General features: G+C 44.9%; 1 long non-coding RNA gene across 1 annotated transcript; it reads left to right on the top strand.

Moving 5' to 3' along the window:
* Positions 1-295: 295 nt before the first annotated feature.
* Positions 296-6528, top strand: LOC134144384 (uncharacterized). Its single transcript, XR_009959346.1, has 3 exons — positions 296-413; positions 2946-3056; positions 6314-6528. It is a non-coding gene; the product is annotated as an uncharacterized LOC134144384 (long non-coding RNA).
* The last annotated feature ends 285 nt before the right edge of the window (positions 6529-6813 follow it).

Here is a 6813-nt window from a genome sequence, read left to right as displayed (position 1 = left end):
AACTAATGTTTAATTAACCTAATCAATTTAGTTAAACTTAACTAATTAAGGCTAAATGCACGTTAATCCGTAATGTATATCTACAAAGGAGCTAAGTAACTTAGCTTTGAGCACAAGGTGTCTTCTAAATGGAAAGAAATGTCTGTACGGCATATTGAGCTCCGTTCAAAATGCCCCTCAATCGGGTTTCTTAGTAGATGGACTTAAGCTGTTCTTCTGCGTGCAATAGAGCGATGCACAAGGATAACGCGGCCGAGGAAATACAGCTTCCCCTTCTTTACCCCTTCAACACAGCAGCTGCACGGCTGAGGAAGGCAGCGACGCAGAGCCTGGGAACGTGGCTTGTTCGGACGGCGGCGCGGAAGGCGACAGGGCGAAGCCAGCTCCAGCCGCAGCTTTCAGCAAACGGCCGGGTACGGAGTGATGCGAGAGCTTTCAGCTATATCCCTGATCGACACTAGATGTTGCTATGCTGCTGCTCATACAAGCTAGGCTTTTAAACAGTATTTACTGCAATTTCCTCTTTCTGTTAATCACTATGTTCTGCATGCTGGTGAACTTCTATTTAATTCACTTTTTCTCTTAAGATGTAACTTTATTTCTAAAATGTCATGTTTCTAATCACCTCGAGGGTACACATGAAAACTTTACAAGCAGCAGAGACTCTTAAGTGATAAGATGAAGTAACTCCTAAATTTGTGTCAAATATTTACTTAAACTCTGTTTCTGGATTTTTTGCAATCCAAGGGGAATGACATTGTTAACTGGGTGATTCCGGGAACAGACTGACAGCTGCAAGGCCATGGAGGGAAGTTTGTTTATAAGGGGACCAAAAAAGAATAAAAAACCTGTTTCGCCCTGCTGGGCTGCAGGCTTTCTACTCCCACATGTTTGAGTGGGAGAAAGGACAAATCTCAGGACGTTGATTTCCCCATGGCAACAGAAAACGGAAATTACTTTAACCCCATCTAGTGACAGATGACTCATTGCTCAGCCTACTGCTATTTTCCAAGCACTAAAACAATACAGCTGCAAAGAAAAGGCCAGCCTATATTACCTCATATGCTGCGTGCTGGGGCCTGGGCGAGAGGGCAGTTCTTCTACCTTCTTCTCCAAAAAAAAAGACAGAGTCAGAGCCTTCTGGCCAGTCTTTTGTCAGCCAACACAACTGCAGCCAAGCACAGCGACCCGCTCCCTGGCCACTGGAGGGCAAATGTAGGGGCCTCGTCGCGGGGAGACCACGGTTTCAAACTCCACAGTGTCCCCGTCAGCATGCTTTCACAGAAGTCAGTCTTCAGAAATAATTTTTAATTTGTTTCTTGGCTGGGGTGCGGGAGGTGGCAGCATGGAGCTCAGGTGGATGAAGGGCACTGTGTCGGTATTGGCACACTTGAGTTTCTCCATAGTGTTCTGCCAAAGAGGAATGACACTTTGAGTTTGAACAAAAAAAAAAAACCCTTGAATTGTGTGCAATGAGCTGTGCACGCAATAGATTAACAAATGTTTCACAAATCCATCCCAGTGAGGGGCCAATAAGTATTAGCAAGGCTTCTAGGCACATGGACAAGCGATATCTGTTGCAGAAGTGTGTGCTTGTGGCACTGGGAAAGTCGTAACAAGATTCCCGCAGGTAGAGGCTGATATAAAAATGTTCAGCCTAGAAAGCTGCATTTTCCTAGGAGAAAGATGTTGGAATCGTTATCACTTGGAGTCTTTGAAACAAGACAAAGTGGTATTCTGAAAGACAAGCTTTAATCCAACTTCTAGGAAAAAGAGGTAACGTGTATTCAGGAGGTCAGCCTTAACAACTATGTTTGCCCAGCGGGGTCTTGGAGCCACTGCATCAGAGCTGCGTGGCTGAGCGGCTGCTGCGCAAAGCTCTCGGATTATCCCATGAGTGTTGGAGCACATCTCCAGGATCTAGGTTCTTTGTTTTCTTCAACAACTTCTGGACATGGCAGAGAAGGGCAGTTTTGGAAAGGAGCAGATTTAACCTCCCTGATCCTGAGGCGGGAGGTTCTTCATCCACCTCTTTCCACCAGCAGGGCAGGGCAAAAGAGATTCTCACTGCAAATAGTTTTCGTTCTCCCACCTCCTAGGGAATTGATAAGGCTCAGAAGCAAGGCTAGTAAGGCTCAGTACAGCGCAGAAGGATTTTGCAAATAAAAGAACTACACCGCTACTTCTGCTGAACAGGGAAAGTATTAGTGTTCCCCTGGGATATGCTAAATTATTCGTTCGTCAACATCACTTAATTCACCTTAAACTGAGGGCAGACATCACAATGTCGGGAAATTCATGACCCTAGCAAAACTACATGACAGGATGAGGTCACAAGATACACAGGGAATATTTTGTTTTCTGGGAAAGACAGTCTGAACTTCTTGTACAGTAGCTAATTCTTTCAACCTTATCATTTGTATGCTGGTACAACTACTAAAGCCAGCCAGCTTCCTAAAGGCAGAAAATCAGGTCCATAACTTTCAACTCAGACAGTACCGATAACAAAAATTAACTCCTTTTCCAAGGTTGTTCTGGAGACCCGATACGGGGCTGTATTAAAGGTATAAAAATTATCTTCACAGAGAAACGAATACATATCAACGCAAACTGACGGCTTACTGGCCTCAAATGCAGACCTTGAATACGGTGTTCAGGGCTGTCCAGTACTTTGCTATCTTCGGCTCAGCGTTAGTTCGTTATCTAGGACCGCCGTGGGGTTGGCAGCCCCGGCGGCTGCCCTTTCGACAGCGGCTTAACCCTTGCGTTGGCCGCGCTCACTCCCTGCTGTCCGTCGCTCCCCGACCTGGGCTGTAGCTTCAGCTCGGACCCTTTGGGGCCAGCTCTGATTTCTGGAGCACGACGGGATGTTTCGCTCAGGTGGTGCTTCTGGGCTGCGCATCATTACCATGTTTCTCATCCTTTTTCTCACCATTTTCTTGCAGTTTTATTCAGCTGTCTCCCATCATGTCAAACATCCCTCTCCAAAAATTCAAGAGGCCTGGCCAGCTGTGGGGAAGGAGGACCAGTGATCATAACAGTTTATTCCTGGAAAAGTAAGTATGACTGTTATCCCCTAAACCCACGTCAGCCTTGTAGATCCAGAGAAAGCCATGGGCATTCACACTGAACTTCATCTTTCAAGAACTCACCCATCAACTTTTTCATTTAGAAGCACATGGATTATAGTGCTAAGCAAAAAGATTGTTTCTTTTGGAGCAGAATCAATTGCCAAAATGTCTGCAGAGAAAATGGGAATAACAGTTTTTAATTTATGCTTGCTTTTTTGCTTTAAAATTCTCTCTGCTTCTTTAGCTAGATAAAAGATATATTACCTGAGAAATGTTTTTGTATTGCGCTGCTTGAAAGAAAAGCTAATTAAGTGTGTAAAAGTGGAAAATAATATCTGAGTGATTTGTGTAAGGCCCTGGTTCTAGCTGCTAGTGTCAGCTTTACTACCAGCACATGCAGGTAATAAAGAATGAGTAATCCTCGATCCCGTATTGTTCTAAGGCCCCACTCAGATCATAGATGTATTTGCTAGTTATTATTTCCAGTTATTTAGTGTTCAGTTTATTAGTGTGTTACTCCTAATAAAGCTATAGCCCAAACCAGGAAGGCAGGATAGGAAATTCTGATTTTTCAGATAGCTCTGTGCACGCACAGTCCTGCACCCAAGCAAGGAGGGGCTGCGCAAGACAGACCCTGCAAGAGCCGCTCGTTAACCAACACCCGTAATGAAATCAAGACCCCCGCAGCCAAGTTTCCTGCACATAAAGAAGACTAGGTGGAGCCCCGTCCCACTGGGACGTGTTTATGCATCAAGCCCTGTGCATTGACTGAAGGGGTTTGATTTGCAGCACTGGTGTTTGTGCAGGAGCGTTTGAGAGGGGCAACCAAAGCCTGTTATTCTGCTGACGGACTCCAGAACTTTTAGGTAATGCACATGCTGTACAGAGTTTTGCACAGCCAGAGGACAAGATTTCTTCTTTCAAAGGAGAACATAATAGTCTTTTACAGAATAAAAATATAACACATTTCCCCAGAAACAGTATTCAAAGCTTCGGATAAGCTCCTCATCCACTCTTTGAGTTATCAACCCGGATCTTGCGCTGTGTTCGCTTTTTCATGGTCCTCCGTTGGAGCATTTCCTCCCAGCCTTCCAGCACACCAAACGCTGCGGTAACTCACCTGAGCCACCAACAACTGCTGTACGCTTTTGTCGGTAATCCTTAGTTTATAGCAACAGGTTCTGGTTTTAGCAGTATCTTCAGTTTCTGTTTTTCAGCTCTGTAACATATGTTGCCTTGAAGCCTCATTTTTATGCAAACGTTGCACTCAGAGGAGCTGTTCTCCTAGGGTCATTAACAGAGAGAAAGGTTCAAGTCCAGACTCTCCATCTCTTTTTTGCAAAACTGCTTTCTTCAATTCTGCCAGAGTATTTTCGTTTCCCTTAAGCCATAAGGGCTTAGCTGTGTCTGGTTCTCTGGCCAACCAACACTCTCTCCTCAAGCACGCTTTAGACCTCTAAATTAACCCCAGGCTAGTTTCCCTTTGACTGCAGAGTTCAAGAAATACCATCCCTTTCCACTTCTCATCAGGCATAAAGAGTTTCTTCCTTGGTGTCTACTTTTCCTAAGCTCATTCTAGTTTTCCTTTCGCAATCTGCTAATTTCCAAGTTCTTTTAGCAGTTACCTATAAAAATGTCCTTTAATTTCCACACATCTTGCACCGGGGCAATGGAAACCGTGATAGGCAGCCAGCTTTCCTGGCACGCCTTCCTGCTAAGGCTGCAAATGCATGTTTTCTGGAAACTACAATTCCCAGGAGGCATCGCATCTTCCCCCAAGGCAGGAGCGGGGCCAGCTGGCTCGTGACCTCTTTGGAAAAGCTTCCTCCTTGCTATGCAGCAATGGCTAGCAGAAGGGAGAAGAGCTAGCGGAGTGGGCTGCGGGCATGCAGGGGCAGGCTGGGCTTAGTTTCCGGGTCAGTGCCGAGGACGTGCCCGCAAAGCGAGCGCGGGCGCCAGGGCTGCTGCTGTGCAGGAGAACAGCCCAGGGCAGCCTGGTTTCCTCAGCTGCTTCAGAGCTCTATGCAGAGCCGATGAAAGAGCATCTTAAGGCCTAGGTTACTCTTTGAAGACACTTCATGCAGAAGTAAAAAAAAAAAAAAGAAAAAAGAAAAAAAAAATAGAAAAAAGAAAATGGAAAGGAAAGGAAAAGAAAGAAAATAGAAAGGAAAGAAAATAGAAAGAAGGAAAGGGAAGGGAAGAGGAAGGGAAGGGGAAGGAGAAGGGGAAACTACCCCCCAAGCCCACCACAAGTTGTGTTTGCAGCCAGTGTAACTGCCCGGTGTTAAATGAAGGGCTTTGGGGACCGTGTAGAACGTAAGCAATGCTCTCCTGGGCTGTGTGCCTCTGTTCCACTGACATTCCAGCAAGTCTGTTTCTAGGAATTCACAAAATCCTCTTCTTTAGCCTCAGATCAGATAAATGTGTCGTACTAGCTGGAACTACATACTTAGATACCAAATATTTTATTGGCTCCTTTGTTCCAAGCGAGTGATGTCTTAGGAGAGATTTTAAGAGAAAGTACTCAGCTTCATTGGCCTAAACAGCCTCCTTAAAGTTTCATGTTATGTGACTCAGTACCATACTTGGCCACTTAACAAGCCGTAATGCTCATAATTAAAACCAGTCCTTTTCCAGGCTGCTGCTGTGCAAGTGCTGTCTCAGTCAGCAAACTCATAAACGTGGGTACCACCCTCAACAAACATACTTGCAGGGGCACTATAACCTCCTGCAGTGACCGCTGGTCCTGGAAATCAGAAATCAAGGGTGTTCCTTTCACGGCATCCTTGGCTAGTCTGATTTTCAAAATGCTGAACACTCAGAACAGCACTTGAAGGCATTAGGAGCCTCCTGAAGATCAGATTAGTGCAGTACGTTATCTGCGTTTTAAAAGCTCTGCAGGGCAGGGAGTTTGGGATGGGTTTCGGGCAAGCCAAAGGAATTCTGTAACGAGCAGCGTCAGGTTTTTAGTGCTTTAGGAATGCAGCGGGATTGCAGTTCCAAAAGTGCAAAATCCATCTGGCATTTCCGGGACACCACACTTTTTTCCCATCAGAGGCTATTCAAAACACCAGCCAACACTTGAGCCATTGATGGCAGTAGTTTACAGAAATAAATACTGACCTATATACAAATACTGATACTAATACTAACCTAAATATAATAAACCTAACCCTTGTCCCTTTTCTTCCCGTGCTGGAACGTACTACACTTCTGGATGGGCTTCACTTTGATCTTTCCAGAGGAGATCTCCACCTCTCATTTTATTGCAAAATGAAACTTCAGGAGGACTTAGCAATGCGGGTTTTGCAATAGAAGCCCAGAAGCCTGAACCACCAAGGCCTGACAAAACGTGCTGTGTCAGGAATTAGAAGATGGAAATGAAAACTGATTCAGAATGAAGATGAGAAAACCCTTCCAGAACTTCAACTCAACCAGTTCTGAAGAGTTTGTAAGAACTACCCATGTACCTAGAATAAATCTGTGAAAGATACCTGCACACCTCCGCTCCCCTGTCTCTTACCAGAGGAAAGAAAAAGCAAAGTAAGATTACAGTAGAAAGCAATTAGATAATGCTCATTTCTAATTGCTGCTGCTGCTGGTGAAGTCTTACTATGCTTGAACTTCTGTGAAACAAGTTTTATTTGCGAAAAGTTCAACCAACACCACACAAACCTTCCATCCCTCTTCCCCGAAAGGCTGTAATTTCAATGCAATGTTGAGTATTTATGTGAAATAATCA

This window comes from Rhea pennata, chromosome 9 (assembly GCF_028389875.1).
Source record: "Rhea pennata isolate bPtePen1 chromosome 9, bPtePen1.pri, whole genome shotgun sequence".
In the NCBI taxonomy this organism is placed as follows: Eukaryota; Metazoa; Chordata; class Aves; order Rheiformes; family Rheidae; genus Rhea; species Rhea pennata.
Note: the sequence above shows the minus strand (reverse complement) of the source record. Positions and strands in the feature narration are given on the sequence as shown.